Source organism: Poecilia mexicana, unplaced genomic scaffold (genome assembly GCF_051168715.1).
Source record: "Poecilia mexicana isolate PSO_F unplaced genomic scaffold, ASM5116871v1 scaffold_19, whole genome shotgun sequence".
Lineage (NCBI taxonomy): Eukaryota > Metazoa > Chordata > Actinopteri > Cyprinodontiformes > Poeciliidae > Poecilia > Poecilia mexicana.
The window spans coordinates 22,827,374-22,845,350 of record NW_028263388.1 but is presented as its reverse complement, the minus strand read 5'-3'; the positions used below and the strand labels follow the sequence as shown (position 1 = coordinate 22,845,350).

General features: G+C 36.6%; 1 pseudogene across 1 annotated transcript; it reads right to left on the bottom strand.

Moving 5' to 3' along the window:
• Positions 1 to 258: 258 nt before the first annotated feature.
• LOC106932784 (MAGUK p55 subfamily member 3-like) lies at positions 259 to 14,170 on the bottom strand (annotated as a pseudogene). Its single transcript, XR_015761533.1, has 18 exons — positions 14,018 to 14,170; positions 12,583 to 12,660; positions 12,385 to 12,465; positions 11,625 to 11,762; positions 11,447 to 11,528; positions 11,000 to 11,085; positions 8,372 to 8,446; positions 7,690 to 7,886; positions 7,549 to 7,613; positions 6,458 to 6,475; positions 6,352 to 6,353; positions 5,408 to 5,511; positions 3,110 to 3,268; positions 2,076 to 2,156; positions 1,867 to 1,960; positions 1,657 to 1,765; positions 842 to 961; positions 259 to 762 (listed from the first exon to the last, which is right to left on the bottom strand). The product of XR_015761533.1 is annotated as an MAGUK p55 subfamily member 3-like (transcript).
• Between the last annotated feature and the right edge of the window lie 3,807 nt (positions 14,171 to 17,977).

Genomic DNA, 17,977 nt, shown 5'->3' with positions numbered 1-17,977 from the left:
AACCATTCAGCTGTGCAAAACGTCTGGATGGCCCTAGCCCCGCCTTTGAGACGCAGCTCCTCCTCAGAGCTGCGGCTTTCAAGCTTCTGCTTCACAGAGCAGCTCATTCAGCTCCTTCAGACTAGCCAGCAGCAATTAGCAAACACCTCAGGTGGAACTGCTGAGCTCATTACATGAGCTACTGCTGAATGCAGTGCTGGTAAAAATGTTACAGGGTCAACAGAGGAGCCATGTTGTGATGATGTCCTGAAGGTGGAGTTTTAGAAAGAGCAGACGTTTTAATCATTTTTCTTCATTAAATTACTAAGTCATACAGCATTTTTATAACAAAAGTTAACATAGTTACTTGATGGTGCTATAAAACGGCACTAAGTGGAAAACGCATGCTGCCCCTTTAAGAGTCTGCCAAAACAGGGTGTACTTATTTTTCCTGTGACTGCATCAACTATCAGGAACATTTTTCTGTTTTTTTATGGCGGTCCTTCTCTAAGTGTGGAATGGTTACATGGCAGTAGACATTTGACCCCCCCACAGCGGTGGGTCCTTGCACAGTGGTCTCCGTTTATCAGGAAGCTGATTAGGCTAACGCCTCACCCAGCACACAGGAACCCACTGCGGCTCCGTCTGCACCCTCTCCAGCGCCACCTGGAGCTCCGCTAAGGCACTCACTGGGTCCTCCTTCACCAACACGTAGTCCACCCAATGGCCGTAGCACTCGTCCATCTTCTCTGCAGACTGCTTCATTTCCTGGAGGTCCTCCTCCTGGTGACAACCAGACGCTTACTTTCACTCAAACGTCACCAGTAATAAGAATCCGTATGCTGGTTTTCGTGTGAGTTACCGTGATCCCGGCGCTGAGAGAGGAAGAGGAGCCGAAGTGTTTTCTTTGGCAGTCGGGGAAGCGAGGCGTCACGAAGATGACGTATGGTTTGAACTCGGCCGTTCGCAGCGTCTTCAGGGCCTGAATGATGTGGAAGCATTCATCACAATGCAGCTAAACAATCTACTATGATGCATTACAGTCATCTATAATTAAAAATGTACCTTAAACTGAGATGTAACATAACAACCAGCAGACTGATACATGAATGGAACCGTCAAGATAACAGTGTTTAAATATTATTTTATCAATCAGTTCAAGCAGTTTTTATCTGTTTACTGCCAAATTGCATCAATCAGTCCCTCCAGTTTCTTTTGAATTATCGTGGAAATTCACATAAAATTCAAAACTCTGCACTTTTTTTGCACTAATGCATGATTGTGAATTTATTGTAGATTTTTCACAAAAATGGAGAAAAATATTCCCCATTTTCTTAGTAATGTTTTTTCTACCAAACAGCTGCCTCAGCCTTTCTTAATGTCGAGTTATTATGCATAATGATATGGCGAGTAATAAAAAGGCGCAAATATTTCTAAATTACTACCACAAACACTTTTCTAATGCAAAAAAAAAACAAACAAAAATCACCAAAACAATTGCGAAATTCTGGATGGACTGAAAAGATGTTCGATATTATTTAATTTTAAGAATTTATTTCTGTTTCAACAGACTTTATCAGTACATTCCGGCCCTTTAAGAACATCTATGGTCTTGATTTGGCCCAAAAGGGAGACGGGTTTGTCATCCCTGCTGCAGATGGTGACAGTCATACTCACCTCTGGCTGCACATCCACTAAACAGACTTTGTTCTGACTCAGAACTTTATGAATGGACTCCAAGCTGGTGCCGTACAGATTCTCTTTATACTCCCCATATTCAATAAACCTGAAGAACGAAACATAATTCTCAGAAATTAGTTTGCACGAGTTAAAAAAAAAAATCAATTTGTTAAAACTTTTCATTTATAATACTGTTTGTTTACTCACTTCCCATTCTGGATGTCGGCCTCAAAAGCTGCTCTGCTGATGAAGTGGTACTCCACTCCTTCTCTCTCGTGAGTCTTTCTGGCTCGGGTCGTGTCTTCAGGTCAAGGTTCAAACAACCACCAGGTCAGGTGAGATGGGGATAAACACATGTTTTTGAATATAGAGGCTGCATCAGCTGAATTATCTGTTTTATGTACAGGAATGCTTACGGGGAACAGCCAGACCAAACCACCGAGGATTATCTGCTATCACCTTCTGTTTTAGCTCCGTGACCCGAGCTCCCAGCGAACCTGTGGCCCACAAAATGATTTGTTTGAACATATTTTTTAAAAATGTAACCCTATAATTTCCATCAAATCTGATATCTGAAATTTTTAATCTTTCCATGTGCAAATCAAAAACGAAAAGGTAGCAATTATTTTGAAGGCTTATGCATAAGATTGACATGACAACCGTCATGAACATGAAAGAGTCTTCATAAATGTTTACCACTGCTGTCATGAATGTCATTCGGTAAATAATGACAATTTTAATGCAAAGTTGCATTAAACGTCCATTAATAGTGTCAACTTTGCATTATTTGCTAAATAATGAAACTTTTAATGCAAAGTTCAATTAAACAAGCATTAAAAGCCCAATAAAAGTGTTAACTTTGCATTAAATAAATAATCTGGTAATTATTTATTTAATAATAATGACAATTTTAATGAAAAGATGCACTAAAAGATGAACTAAAAGACCATTAAAAGTGCCAACTTTGCATTATTTGGCAAAAAATGAAACTTTTAATGCAAAGTTCAATAAAACATGCATTAAAAATCCAATAAAAGTGTCAATTTTGCATTAAGAATGTCATTTTTAACCAAATCCATGCCAGTCTTATGCAAATCCCTTCAAATAAAGTGTAACCAAAGGAAAAATCAAGACAAAACAAATACAGAAATAGATTTTAAAAAGTACATTCCTGTTGACGTCAACAGGAGAAAAAACAGTGTAGAGAGAATAACTTTGTTATTCATAAAGTATCATCAAACTCCAAGCAGCATAAGCTTTCCCGCATATTTTTCTAAAACATATCTCCAAGAAATAAACCTTATTGTATTTGTTTAGCATGAGTTTAACACATTTTCAGTTAAAGACTGAAAAACACTTTTAGCTTCTCACAACAGTAATTTTCTTTCATTTCTGCTGCCACACCAAATGTTTTTGAAAATACGTCCGTTTTTTTTAACAGCGTACCTACCTATCAGTACAATAAGGCGGGGCTTTTCTCCAGGGCGGGGCAAATATTGCGTAACTTCCTCATAGATCCGGAAGTCCGACCGATGGCCGTCTGGCGTTTGGGTCTCTGCCGGTGAACCCTGTCGATCTTTTTTCAGCCGGAAACTTCGGCGTAAACTGGCTGCGGTCGAGACATACAGAAATAGACTTATTGTTTATCCAGAAAAGAAAAGAGATTCAGTAAAATGCTACAACTCCTTAAACATAAACTCTCTATTTTTATTTAAACATATTACAGAAGCACGATTAGAACTGTGTTACAGCACAGCAAACACCGTAGGAAACCAGTAAGAGTACCTGAGTAAAATTCCCATGAGAAAGCATGGCCACAGAAGGCAGGAGCTGCCTTACTCTTGGGAGAAACTACAGCGTCATATTAGACCATTTATTTCACCAGTTTCAGTCACCAACACAATGGAAGCTATGAAGCCATGCATGCCGCGTCCGCCTTTCAAACACATGGAAAAAATCAGCAGTTGGAGCTGGCCAATGAGATGCCACGACGGCTCACAGTGACAACGTGAGAAGCTTGGTGAGACAAAAAGCCTCCTAATGTATTCCAACAATCCTGCTTGTTAGAATAAATTAGCTCAAAACGGCGTTTCAAAGAAACAGAAAGCACAATCAGCCGATGCTTTCTATAATGTCAGAGATTCATTTAAAATGTGCATATTTACTAATAATCTGTACGCTGCAGTAATAGATTGTTACTTTTTTGGAAACAGAAAAGATGAACCGGATATTAAGCCGTGTGTTACTGATAATGATAATTAAAACTGTTCTAAATCAACGTAAACTCTAAAATACGGTTTAATAAATGCATCAGACACAAAACTAAATAGGAAAAGACTATGATTCCCATTATTTACATAGAAATATTCAGCTTTTCTCTACATCAGTTTAGTTACATTTCTTCAACTGAATTATATAGTTATTAGAGCAGACGATTTAGATTAAACTGTTTTGTTGTATTTTGTTCTTTTTCCCCTCCTTCCTATGTAATAAAAACATATTAGCTTAAGTTTAATATTTTGGAGGAGGAAGTAATTTTTCTTTGAATTAATCAAGTGCAAAAATTTCTAAGACTAATTTACAAAGGATATTATGTGATAAGCTATAAAAACACACATTGCCGAATGGGACGTCCTTGTAATTCTCACACCTGACTGTTCACCTTACAAACTAACCAAAAATTTATTTCTCTACCAAAGCATAAATCAGCAAGAAGTCACTTGAAATATTGTTATTTTGGGGATTGTTTCTTGTTCTAAAAAAACAAAAACGTGAAAAAAAAAAATCTAAATGCTATTAAACCAATACATCAAAAGTATTACTACTTTTGCCAGCAGGGGGAGACAAATCACGCAGTTTTACACATATTTGACATAAATATACCATCAATGTACATATTATTGGCCTTTTCCAAAATTTTGAAGATATCTAATTTAAAAACTTATTTTAAGTTACACTGATAATCATTTCTTTATGAGGGTGTAGTAGTTAGTTCACTGTTTGGCCCATTTTCTATTGATTTTATTCTTTTAAGAAATTAAATTATTTAGTAGTTCTCATGAAGTGATTGTGGTGGTATAATTAATAGATGGAAACTTTTCCAAACACTTCACAGTGAAAGTTAAACCATCAATGTTTCTATCATTAAAAGTGGAAGTAAATGATTTTGTGTCCTAGTGTAGGTTTCATTGACTTCAATCTAAAGATTAATGTGCAATTTAACAAGCCTAAGAAATAAAATATATTTTTTACCATTCTAACACACAATGTTAAATTTAGTGACAAAATGTACTTTGTTTATATCGTCAAGTCTCAATAACTGTTTAAACTGATTTAAAATCTTTAAAAACTTTCTAACCAAGCAGGAAAGTTCAGCTTAAAAAAAACAACCCAGAATGCTTATTTAACTGTTTTATCTACTGAATTTAAAGGAAAACATAGTACTGTTTGTCTGAGCCTTAAAAATGTAACTCATCCCAGCATATTTGTTCAGAACAGTTTTCTTTAGAAAGCTGAGGACCTTGGAAACTAAGCAACAGTTCACAAATATCAAAGGAAATGTTTACATTTCTTTAAATAAATGAATATTTAAAGAAAAAACAACTTTAATATGTAAGGAGCAGAAAAAACACACACAAACACCTACATTAACACTTTAGCAACAATAGCCTGCAGCCTCTAAAATAAAGCATGAATTAGCGCACAGGCTAAGCCAACATGTGATGTTTCAGGCGGCGTGCTTCCTCACCTACATCCTTTCCATTCAGAGCACTTTTACTGTCACAGTCTTCTGTGGGACAACAAGCAGGGAGAGAACGGGGTGAGAACGGGCAGGGGATGCTGCAGAGGAGACTCAGGCAGCAGGCACAGTAAGGAGAGGCGTGGTATAAACAAAGTAAAAACAAATGTTTCAAAGCAAATTCATGATCCTGAATGAAGGAAGGATTAAAACTGAATCAGAATGTTTCTGAGTTTCAGGTGAGACACTTGGGGGGAATTTCAGAACGATATTCAGGCATGAAAATATGGTGATGTTTCACCGAGGCGTCAAACACAAAAACAACAAAGAAGAAAAAATATTCAGACACTTTTACATTTCCTCTGAGAAGCAGTTTTTAGATAAAAAAAACAATAAAAAAGCTTTTCATTGCTGTGTCTGAGCAGAGTTGAGTGGTAGCTAGTTACATTTACTAAATTACAGTTACTTGAGTAACTTTATGGAAAAAATTTACTTTTATGGCTGTACTTTTTACTTTCACTTGAGTAATTTTTTAATGAAGTATCTCTACTCTTACTTGAGTAAATTTTTTATCCACTGAATGAAAAACAAACATGTTTTAACCAAAAATTAACCAGACACAGACACACACCTGCAGTTTTCGTTAAGTTTCATGAGTTTTTTATTGAAAGAAACTGATTTGAATTTTTTTTTTCATTTGCCTGATTTTGTTATTTGTTGTTACTTCTATGAATTATCGTCATTTTCATCCTTAAAATGCCAAAATTTCCACTTGGATTTATATTTTTGTAAGTCTGATTATGAAGTTTTTAAATATTAAATGATAGATAATTTGATCAGTTTCTCAGTACTTGAGTAGATGTTTTACCAAATACCTTTTACTCTACTTGAATAAAAATATGTTGAAGTAGTGCTACTCCTACTTGAGAACAGTTTTTGGTTTCTCTGCCCACCTCTGATCTGTTGTGTGTTGAGTTGTATTTGTGTTTAACGCCTCAGGTTGGTTGTTTCTGTCTAAAGATGGTTCATGTTTTCTAACATGAGGGTTTCTGAACGTACCTTTCTCTGTCCGATCAGCTGAAGTTGGCAAAGTGAGAGCAACACAAAGCATCATTGTAGCAAAACGTTATTACCAACGTTTTCGGCAATGTTTTTCCCAAATTCACAACCATTTCTAAAGTGTCATGTTTCTGCTTTTCTGTACCTATTTTATCAGGGAGGTTTGGACCTGGATAACTGAGGTCTGGTGAGAAGTTCAGATACATTCATGATCACTCAATGCTGTTAAGTTTGGGCTTGTAAAATTATAATCCAATGTTTTTCTCAGAATCTGATAATTAAACAAAACAGCAGGGGAAAAATTAAAAACAAACCAGAACTGCTTTAGAGGCGTAGTCCAGATATAAATGGTGGTGAAAGAAAACAAAAAAAAGAACTAAGGAAGAAAGAAGGGAACAAAGAGAAAAGGAACAAAGGAAGAAAAGAAGGAAAGAGAGAAAACAAAAAGAAGAAAAAGGTAAAACAAAGGGAACAATAAAAGAAAGTGAGAAAGAAATTAAAAAGAAAGAAGGAAACAGAGAAAGGAAGAAAGAAATCAAAAGGAAAAAAAACAAGGAAGGAAAAATAAAGACGCAAACAAAAAAGAATAAAGATAGAAAAGAAAAAGGAACAAAAATAAGACAAAAAACAAAAAGAAGGAAAGAAAGGAAAATGAAAAAATAAAGTGAGAAAGGAAGGAAGGAATAAGGAATGTAGGAGAAAATGGGAAAAAGAAAGGAAAGAACAAAAACAAAGGAAAGAGAAAGAATGACTCAAGGTAAAATGGAACTTAGGACAAGAAAAAAAGGAAGATTAACAGAAAGAAAGAAAAAAGAAAAGAAGCACAAGAGGTTGGAAAGACACATTAAATCTAAATCTATACAAGAGAATGTGACATGACTGAAAAATGTCTAGTCTGGAAATTTGATTCTAATAATAGATTTGCTTTTTAAATTAAATCTTTTACTATTTCAGAGATTAAGCCCAACTTTTTAAATAATCTCTTTTTCTGTGTATCTTCCATAGATTGGATTTCATCTACATGTGATGTCATGTAAATCTGAAGTTGCTGGTCATATGCAGAGCTTTAAATAAGAGTAAATAACTCTTACATGTTGGAGCTTTGGGAGACAGAGGAGCAGGAAGGGAATTCATCTTCATTCTGTATCTCAGACGCCTGGAACCAGATCCATAATGTTTCCGTTACAAAAGAGACAATACACACAGTAATGTGAAGAGTCATTTTATGTTACCTCTCCTGAAACTGAATGGAGGGGATGAGGGCAGCACGCAGGTTGCAGTCGCCCACTTTCTTGGCTTGCCACCAGGTGGCGTCCTCTTGGCTGACGACCTGCAGGATGTCCCCTCTCTTGAAAGGAAGTCCCGCCTCTTGACATGGCGTTGCTTTGTCCTCAAAAGGTGTGTAGTCAAACAGAGCGCGCAGGTAGACCTTCAGGTCAGGAAGCAAAAATGACTAAATATTCTACATTATTTCACTGGACAAAACAATGAAGAGTTTAAAAAATAAATTCAGTTACAGAACAAGACGGATGGATGGATAGAAATAAACAAATGAGAGAAGGATGACTAATTAACCTGTCATTCACAGGTTGTCATTCACAATGACAGGGGTGTCAAACTCCAGTCCTCAAGGGCCGCTGTCCTGCAGTGTTTAGATGTGCCACAGGTAAAAAACAGTGGAATGAAATGGCTTAATTACCTCCTCCCTGTGTAGATCGGTTCTCCTGAGCCTTGCTAATGACCTAATTATTCTTTTCAGGTGTGGTGCAGCAGAGGCACATCTAAAAGTTGCAGGACAGGACGAGAGGACCCAAATTTGGATCCTCTCGTGAATGACAGGTTAATGGATAGACAGAGGGATGGATTGATGATGAAACAGATTGATGCACAGATGGATGGATGGATGAACTTTACTCTGCTCTCCTTCAGTCGATCTTCTTCAGCAACAGCTGGGATGATTTTCAGAGTGATGGAGCCCTGAGACTGAGACTGAGGAGACAGCAGCAGAGAAACATGGTCATCATCTTCATCATCATCACCATCATCTTCATCACAATCATCATCATCATCATCACCATCATCATCATTATAATTATCTACATCATCATCATCAAAATCATCATCATCACCATGATCATGATCATCTTCATCATCACCACCATCAAAATCATCATTAGCATCATCATCTACATCTACATCATCATCATTATCTACATCATCTTCATCATCACCACCATCAAAATCATCATTAGCATCATCATCATCTACATCATCATCAGCATCATAATCATCATCTACATCATCTTCATCACAATCATCATCATCACCATCATCATCATTATCTACATTATAATTATCTACATCATCATCATAAAAATCATCATCATCACCATGATCATGATCATCTTCATCATCACCACCATCAAAATCATCATTAGCATCATCATCATCATCACCATCATTATCTACATTATAATTATCTACATCATCATCTTCATCATCACCACCATCAAAATCATCATTAGCATCAACATCATCATCATCACCATCATCTTCATCACAATCATCATCATCATCTACATTATAATTATCTACATCATCATCATCACCATGCTCATCTTCATCATCACCACCATCAAAATCATCATTAGCATCATCATTATGTACGTCATCATCATCATTATCTACATCATCATCACCATCATCTTCATCACAATCATTATTATCTACATTATAATTATCTACATCATCATCATCATCATCATCATCACCATCATCAAAATCATCATCATCATCACCATGATCATGATCATCTTTATCATCACCACCATCAAAATCATCATTATCTACATCATCATCATGTACGTCATCATCATCATTATCTACATCATCACCACCACCATCAAAATCATCATTAGCATCATCATCATCATTATCTACATAATCATCATCATCACCACCACCATCAAAATCATCATTAGCATCATCATCATCATTATCTACATAATCATCATCATCACCACCACCATCAAAATCATCATTAGCATCATCATCATCATTATCTACATAATCATCATCATCACCACCACCATCAAAATCATCATTAGCATCAACATCATCATCATCACCATCATCTTCATCACAATCATCATCATCATCTACATTATAATTATCTACATCATCATCATCACCATGCTCATCTTCATCATCACCACCATCAAAATCATCATTAGCATCATCATTATGTACGTCATCATCATCATTATCTACATCATCATCACCATCATCTTCATCACAATCATTATTATCTACATTATAATTATCTACATCATCATCATCATCATCATCATCACCATCATCAAAATCATCATCATCATCACCATGATCATGATCATCTTTATCATCACCACCATCAAAATCATCATTATCTACATCATCATCATGTACGTCATCATCATCATTATCTACATCATCACCACCACCATCAAAATCATCATTAGCATCATCATCATCATTATCTACATAATCATCATCATCACCACCACCATCAAAATCATCATTAGCATCATCATCATCATTATCTACATAATCATCATCATCACCACCACCATCAAAATCATCATTAGCATCATCATCATCATTATCTACATAATCATCATCATCACCACCACCATCAAAATCATCATTAGCATCATCATCATCTACATAATCATTATCTACATAATCATTAGGCCTGTCACGATAACAAATTTTGCTGGGCAATTGTCTAAAAAATTATTGCGATAAACGATAATATTGTTTCAAGACCTTTTGACACTGATTTAATGGAAATGACGTAATAATGCATGTGATTTCCTGCCATAGATAGATACTCTTTATTTTCAAAAGAACATAATACTGGAACTGATAAACTAAATAAACAAAACAAACAAAAATGGATTCTCAGTCTCCATTAACAAAAAAATGTACTTGAATAAAAACTAAACAACATAAAGCCAAAGTGGAAATAAATACTGCATTCAACCAAAAGAGTGCAGATTATGATTATGAATAACTGATTTTAAAATTAGTTAACTGGTCTTGTAGCCATTATTTTGTGCCCATGTGGCTGGACACCACACGGTACGACGAACCCGATCGAACCGTTATACCCAGGATTTCTGTCGGCTAATGGTGGTCTCTCAGGTTTTGAAAATGGGCCGACAATCGGCCGACAACTCGTGTAGTGTAAGCTGGATATTGCACAAAGAAAATGAGGAAGGGAGGGTCAGTGGAGAGCACCGGAGCTGAGCTTTTTTTCATTCAGTGTCATCAACAGAAAGAATAAAAGGCAGGAAGAGACAATAAAGCCGATAATTAAAATGAGGTCGATAGGTTTAATTTATCGTGCGATTAATTGATTTATCGCGACAGGCCTAATATCATCATCAAAATCATCATCATCACCACCACCACCACCACCACCATCATCATCACCACCACCATCATCATCATCACCACCACCACCATCATCATCATTCTGATCAGTTGTTTGCTGTTTACCAGGATCTGGCTGATCTCATCAGGCCTTTTGTGAGTGATCAGGTTTCCGTTCACCTCTCGCAGCTCATCTCCTACATGGACCAGACCTGAAAGCAGACGTGTTTCAAACCGCAGGCAGAAAAAGACTGGAGCCATTTCCCACTGGCGACAAGTCAACAACATCCCCATGGCGACGGCCAGTCGCTTATAATCTGGAAATATGCAATTTTGTGGCCATAATCTCAAGGATTTGATGCCTGCTGACAGTTCAATGGGTCGCACAGTTTAATCTCCTCACATGTAGCAGCTCTGATGACATCAACTTATAACGTATAAGAGAAAGATTACTGTAGTTTCCTCTATAGAAGCTTCAGGATTATTTACATATAGCTCCTTCCTGCTGCTGTCCTGCTGAATGTTCATTTGTTTCCTAAAAGAACGGAAAGATTTAGCATTCAGAGGCCTCACCGCTGCGGTCAGCTGCCCCTCCCCGCATGATTCTGGCCACAATTACAGCTCCGGTGGCCTCGTCTCTCCGAATGGTTGCTCCCTTGTGAAAAATAAGGAAGAAAAAACAGAAACATGAACATTCAACTGGAGCTTGGGTTTTCTCTGGTCAAGGTAAGCATTTAAAGTCAACCCTCACCAGAGGCTCTTTGTTCTTAACCAGACGGACGATCTTCACAGACTCTTCCTCAAAGTCATCGTCCAAATCTTCTGGCAATGGGGGAAGAACCGGGTCAAATTTCTTCTGGGCAACAATGTCGTGAGCTGACAGCACCGCCTGCATGAGCCAACAGATAAAACAGATGCATTAAAGTAAACCGAGAACACAGAGTTCGCTCATGGAGGCAGCAAGCTGGAGAAACTCTGCTACTTTATTCTGATTTGTTTTTTCTCAACTTTTGTTCAGATTTTTTTTGGCTGAGGTTATATGTTTGGATAGTTATTCCCTTTGGTTTTAGATACTGAGTATGGAAAGATTATTGGTCTGTTTTTTTAAACTTCTGCAAAACTGTAGGAACAAGATTTTGTTATTACAACTGTGAATAGCTGATTAGCATCTCAAAAGCTCAAATAATACCTGAACTATTAGCCCCAAATCCCAAAGGAGTTAAAAATGAGAATTTAAAGAGTCATACAGGACATGTTGCTGTGAAATATTGTCTCTGTTGTCTGGAAACTAAGGTGTTAGCACGTCAGCAGCAGTCTTCAGTCAGAGGCCTCTTTAGATTCGCTGAAAGACTGACTGCTACCACACAATCCCCATCAACAACTCTTTCAAGATACAACATTTAATTTCTCTTTGTGATAAAAACAGCATTTTTTAATTGAAGAATGTAAAAAAAAAATCTAATGTTGAAGAAAAGTCGAGGGAAAAAGTTTTAGAGTAAATGTGAATCTACCTTCAGGTGAGGTGTGTTCAGCAAAAGCAGCAGCTCTCGCTCGTCATCCTGCAGCGGCCCGCTCTGAAGCTCTTCTGCCAGCTAACGAGCCAAAATCACACTTATTTCTTTCATAGATCACTCTATGAGACATGAGTGTCACACAAAGAGAAAAGAACAGCTCAATTTAAAAAATGAGGGAAACTTCACTGCACCTACATCCTCTGCCAGACAGGAGGCGCTGTGTAGGACCGGAGTGGGGCTGTACTTCTCGTACAGCTTTAACCGCTCATGGATCTACAGGAAAATAAGAGAAACTACTAAATAGATGTAAGGAGTAAAACAGAGAGACGATGAATATTAATGAAACTTCTTTTTTAAGAAATCATAAACTTAAATGCCAGTGATACCCCAATATATTTTTATATCTGTTTAAGGGGATAAACACATTCCTTAAGAAGTAAAAAAAAAAAAGTACTGTAATCAGATGTTACATAACTGATTAACTCAATGCTAAAATTTTACATTAATGTAAGCACACAGATTCAAACTTAGGTAAAAAAATGTATATAAAAACAGAAAAATTGGAATAAGAGATTGTACAGTGTTAAGAAAATAAATTTAAAGTATGCTGGTTTTGAAACTTAACATGTCTTGATTGAAATAGCCTAATTATAGTTTTAAAATTAGTAACTTTTAGACAAATTAGATCTTTGTCTGTGTGGGAAACAATCAGGAGAAGTTCCAGCTTTTCACACAGATCTGTGAAAAGCCATAAAATATCAGTTCAGGAGAAGCTCTACTCTCACTTTGTTTAAACAAAGGAGACAGATGGCCTTACATCATGACTTGCAGGGAGTTTCTAACTTTTAAAGAGGGTCAGAGATAGCTCCTGGTTGGATGAGCAAAGGTACGCCTTATTTGAATATATTAAAGACAAGAATACACCTTTACTATAAAACTTTCTACACAGGAGTAACAAATCAGATTTGCTCTCGCAATTCTCCAAAGACGTCTTTGCTTTTCTTTCTTTCTTCTTCTTTTCCATTTGTCTCAGATAAATGAATGTATGTCTCTGTTGTTCTGCCATTTCTGTTGTAATTTCATACGTTGTCTTCTATTGGATTAAACTCTGTAATTCTGTGACATTTATACTCGTTGTTTTCTGTGTGGATACACGCGGCCCGCCGGGAGAACCTGGGATGAGAAGAAGATCGAGCTAGAGAGTTTTCTTAAGATACAAATAACCTAAAATCTTCTTCAACAGCAGTAAGGGGTAAAATTACAACAAAATAAATAATACTGCACAGTAACTAAAAAAAGCATATTGTGTTTAAAAGAAATGTGCAAATGAGGAGAGTAATTCAAAGAAACGTGAATGGATATTTGTGAACAAAACAACATTTATTATTATTTACAAGAAATAAAATAACTGTGCATTCAATATTTTGATATATATATTATATAACAACTTAGTTGCTACTTTTAATACTATTTATGGAAATGGAGTGGTAGTGGATTTTATTAATTATTTGTTGGTTGGCAGATTTTTGTTGTTGAATTGGTGGATTTAAACATTATTGTCAACAGTAGATGCAAAGAAAAAGGTTCCTAAATGACGTTTTGTACGTCTAATATGAAGAATCTGCTCTACCTTCATGAGGTAACCGATGCTTTTCTCACTGAAGACGTCTCTGAGGAAGACCAGGTCCTCCTTGTGGTTGGCGTCAGGGTGGAGCTGAGATGTGAGGATGGCCAGAGTCTCATGGAGCCCTGCAAATAATAAATAAATAATAATCATACCATTATTAGCATGCTTGTTTTATTCCTTCACAATCCAGTTTTTAAATAACAGGCAAATGACCATCGTACAACATCTGGATTTTTCTGTAAGTACATTAAACGTGTGAACAAACATGTAGGACATTTACTTCACTCTACCTGTATTTGCCGAAACGATGGGCATGACTTCAACCCAAGGAGGATGAGGAGATGGAGAGAACGAGGAGGGGAAAGGAAGGAAAGCTGTGTGGAGAGTCACACACAACTACAGGAAAAAAAAACATTTTTACAGACAGTTAAGGTGAATCAAAGTTGTGTGCTCTGGCAACTAAAACCTTTTTACACATGACATTACAGATGGCATAGCTCTGATTGTAATTTCTAATTAAAAAGCCATTAAATGCAAGATGAAGGAGAGAGCGGCGTCCTTCTGACGGTGATCCATGGATTCATTCATGCTGAAGCGATGCTGTAATTATTACCTGCTCTTTTTACTGAGGCATGAAACTAATCTCAAACTGCTGCACTGGAAGAACTGAGGTCAAATAAAACTGGAAAAGTTTTACTCATCATGCCACCGATACTAAAGTGTTAATATTTGTCATTCTTGGTTAAGAGCTGTGTTTGTTTTGAAGATATTAATGAAAGTCTAAAGGTGAAAGGTTCAACCAGCCCCTCTACGTTAACCAAATGAAACAAAATTGATGTTAAACGTTTGCCCTATGTTTGTGCAGGAAAATTGTAGCTCACCAAATTTGGTGTCAATCATCACTAGAACGTTGTGCTGCAAGAAAATAAGCAATATCAGTGGCTACAGTGGTGTATATATAACAAAAAGAGACAAAAACCAACTTTTGGCTGCTCAGTTTGATTTATTTCATAAATGTGAGAGGCACAGATTGAAGATCTCTGACCTCCAGAAACTTTTATTAATATCTTAAAGTGACAGCAGCTGAAATGAATTGTTTTGCTCCACAAACCAGCACAAATGCAGCACAAATTGGCGTATGGCTATACTGTAATAATGCATTTCTCTAAATGCTGTGATGGTAGTAATTTTACTCGAACATGGTGCTGCAAGAAAATAAACAATATCAGTGGTTACCGTGGTATATATGTCTGTATATAACAAAAAGTGACAAAAACAAACTTTTATCTGCTTCTCCTCAACCCTATTATTTTGCACAGCTGTGCCTGAACTAATCCTCATACAGTATGGTGAAAGACTTATGTCGCCACTGTGATTACAAGCCATCTGTGTGAAACTGCTCAGCTGAGTCATGACCTTTAACCTCAGTCAAAGACTGAGCCTTAAACCAGGCATCAATGATAATAATATTCCCAGACTGATTCAGTCTATCGCTGCTGGATGCGTTCATGTTACAACTTCAGTTCAATTTCACTCATTATGTGTTTATTGAGCTGAATGTGCAGAGAAATAAAACTGATTTCCCACATTAAAGTGTTCTGTTACAGTTTCAGAAAATATACTTAAAATGTAGAAAATCTCAGTTCAGATAATGTTGGGAAATGTAAATTCTTGACTCCATTTTGAAAGCTGGTTAAATACAACACAGATATAAAGAAGAGAATGGTTATCGCCTGCTTAAAACTCAATGGCTGTCTTTTCTTTAGCTTTAATCTTTAATAAGACAAAATAATGTATTTTAATTTAAACGAATTTAAACATATTAAATAAAAACTTGTCAGAGTTGGCATGATTTTGACATATTATTTTTCAAACTACTATTTATAGCTTGGCTTGTTCTCAGACCCAAAACAAACGAACAATTCTCCTCAACAACCTTTTGACGAACCTTCAATAATACAGGTTACATTTAATTTCCCTCTGGGATTAATAAAGTATTTTTGAATTAATTTCAATTTGAATGCTCACTTGGCACTAAACATGGATCAGTTATCCACCAAGAATACCAAAGAAGGTACAATAAGATGCTGTGCACTGCAGGTCTGACCTTGCAGGCTCACATGGTTCCTTGGTTAAGAGAACGATAAATGTCTCCCAGCACCTTTAACGGAGAGGATGCCGCTTTAAAATTACAGTTGGTCATAACCTGACTAACTAGCTTATAGTAGCTTGATATTTTTGTTTGCACCACATAAAGAGAAAAGCAAAAAGGCTCTAATATAAATACTTAAAGAAAATTAAGGGTTTTGTCATAAATCTAGTAATGCAAAAAGGGTTCTTACAGCAATAGTATAAAGAATATTCAATATATTACATTACTTTAGTTGCAGTTGGAATGATTTCCTTCTTTAACTGAAAGCAAATATCATATTCTGCTTTTTCGGCTGAGATTTTGGTGTCAGCAGCACCTGGATGCTCAGGGTCATTATTACACCGTGAGAATCAGGCTTTTGCCTACTTAGCACATTCCTCGACTTTTCTATGTTTGGCCCTGGGAGTCGACAATCCGACTCTCTCCAATCACAATCTGTCAGCAACAGCTTAACTCAAGCATCATTCTGGTGTTTCTCTCACTCATTAACTCGAGTTACTTATGGTTTCCATGGACCATATGGTGCTTTTATCCAACCTCCAGGATTTAGACGAAGGAGCGCGCAGTGAGAGCATGAATGAAGATTTCAGTGAAACTAAAGCAGAAGGAAATGTCAGTAGTGATGCAGAGAAATGATCATTAAAGAGACAAAAACTACGAACCGCATGAGGCGGAGTGTATACTTGGTAAATCAGCTTACGTTAATGTGGATCACACATGTTGTTAAACGAGAAACCGGCCAAATCTCCAAACATTGCGTACAGATATTTTAACCAAATGTCTCTCTCCTCTCGGCTCGCACGTAAACATGCGTGCACGCCACCTGCTTGTCAGATTCATTCGCTGCTGAACGGGTCCCGAGAGGAAGACAAAGGGGAGGCCAGGTCGCCAATATGCTGCAGATGCCATCTGGCCTTCACTGCGTGTGTGTGTGTGAAGCCCAGCCACCGTTTATGATGCCACCCACAAAATTCATCTGACATATTTGCATTTGACCGATTATATTCCCATCAAGAGCGCAAACTCGTTTTCATTTTGAGATCAATATCACGAATATTCTTAAAGGGCCGGTTCTGCCGAAATGTATCGATAAACCCGATAAACAAAAAGTTAGAACCGTCTCTGCATTTGATAAGTTCATTTTCATATCGATCAGTCCCTCCAGGATGTCATTTTATTTTTGTAATGTTTTGCAATAAATTGCTAATTTAAAAATATTACCAAGGACTTTTGCAATATTTCCACTTATGTATGACTTTAAATGTGACTTTTTGTTACTCGCAAAAAACAAACAAACAAACAAACAAAAAAATCTATCACAGACTAGAACTTGACATAAGTACAGAGAGGCAGAAGTGGAGGAGTAAAATATACTGCCACCTACAGGCGGGAGTTGGCATCACTTCAAACCAATATTTTGGAAAATTTCCAGTAAACTCCCAATTATGAATTAGCACAAAAAATGACGCAATTTGTTGATTTTGTGTGAATTTCCACACCGTAGTAAAACTGGAAGCGTTGACTAATGCTTCAAGTAAAGAGCCACTTTGATTTAATTAATAAAACAATATTTAAGCACACGACTGTTATCTTGACGGTTCTATTTATGCTTAAGTTTGGAGTCTAAAGGGCCTCTTAAAAAGCTACGGTGGGCCGGATTTGGCACCCGGACCTTCTGTTTGACACATAATCTAAAAATAAATGCATTTTCATCTAATTACTAGCAAAATCAAGCTTCTCTTTCCAAATTATTGTAAATTTCTCACTAAATGTAATCTTACAAGTTCAAAATCAAGATTTGAAACCAAGCC